The sequence below is a fragment of the Arachis hypogaea genome, chromosome 4 (genome assembly GCF_003086295.3).
Source record: "Arachis hypogaea cultivar Tifrunner chromosome 4, arahy.Tifrunner.gnm2.J5K5, whole genome shotgun sequence".
NCBI classification, from domain to species: Eukaryota; Viridiplantae; Streptophyta; class Magnoliopsida; order Fabales; family Fabaceae; genus Arachis; species Arachis hypogaea.
Genome location: NC_092039.1, coordinates 48,659,551 through 48,660,887, shown reverse-complemented (window position 1 = coordinate 48,660,887; position 1,337 = coordinate 48,659,551). Strand labels below are relative to the sequence as shown.

Here is a 1,337-nt window from a genome sequence, read left to right as displayed (position 1 = left end):
GAATCTTTATAGTCTCTATATGAGCCTCAAATTCCTTTGGATCCTCAATAGGGAACTCCTTCCTGCTTGAGAGATGTCCCATAAGATCCTCCTTATTGGGATTCGCGTCCTCTCCCTCCTCCTTGCATTTGGCCATATTGATTATATCAATGGCCTTGCACTCTCTTTTTGGATTTTCTTCAGTATTGCTTGGGAGAGTACTAGGAGGGGTTTCAGTGATTTTCTTACTCAGCTGGCCCACTTGTGCCTCCAAATTTCTGATGGAGGACCTTGTTTCATTCATGAAACTTAAAGTGGCCTTAGACAGATCAGAGACTAAATTTGCTAAGTTAGAGGTATTATGTTCATAATTCTCTATCTGTTGCTGAGAAGATGATGGATAAGGCTTGATATTGTTGAGCCTATTTCTTCCACCATTATTAAAGCCTTGTTGAGGCTTTTGTTGATCCTTCCATGAGAAATTTGGATGATTTCTCCATGATGAATTATAGGTGTTCCCATAATGTTCACCCATATAATTTACCTCTGCCATTGCAGGGTTTTCAGGATCATAAGCTTCTTCTTCAGAAGATGCCTCTTTAGTGTTGTTGGATGCATTTTGCCATCCATTCAGACTTTGAGAAATCATGTTGACTTGATGAGTCAACATTTTGTTCTGAGCCAATATGGCATTCAGAGCATCAATTTCAAGAACTCCCTTCCTTTGAGGCGTCCCATTATTCACGGAATTCCTCTTAGAAGTGTACATGAACTGGTTATTTGCAACTATGTCAATAAGTTCTTGAGCTTCTGCAGGCGTTTTCTTTAGGTGAATGGATCCACCTGCAGAATGGTCCAATGACATCTTAGAGAACTCAGATAGACCATAATAGAATATATCTATCATGGTCCATTCTGAAAACATGTCAGAAGGACATCTTTTGGTCATCTGCTTGTATCTTTCCCAAGCTTCATAGAGGGATTCACCATCTTTTTGTTTGAAGGTTTGAACATCCACTCTAAGCTTGCTCAGCTTTTGAGGAGGAAAGAACTTAGCCAAGAAGGCCATGACCAGCTTATCCCAGGAGTCCAGGCTATCTTTAGGTTGAGAGTCCAACCATGCTCTAGCTCTGTCTCTTACAACAAAAGGGAAAAGCATGAGCCTGTAGACTTCAGGATCTACTCCATTAGTCTTAATAGTCTCACAGATCTGCAAGAACTCAGTTAAGAACTGGTAAGGATCTTCTGATGGATGTCCATGAAACTTGCAGTTCTGTTGCATTAGAGCAACTAATTGAGGTTTCAGCTCAAAATTGTTTGCTCCTATGGCCGGAATTGAGATGCTTCTTCCATCAAAC

At 40.6% G+C, this 1,337-nt stretch overlaps 1 non-coding gene across 1 annotated transcript; it reads left to right on the top strand.

Annotated features, from left to right (window-relative positions):
- The first annotated feature begins 902 nt into the window (after nucleotides 1-902).
- On the top strand, nucleotides 903-1,006 carry LOC112799257 (small nucleolar RNA R71). The gene has a single exon (XR_003200831.1). It is a non-coding gene; the product is annotated as a small nucleolar RNA R71 (small nucleolar RNA).
- The last annotated feature ends 331 nt before the right edge of the window (nucleotides 1,007-1,337 follow it).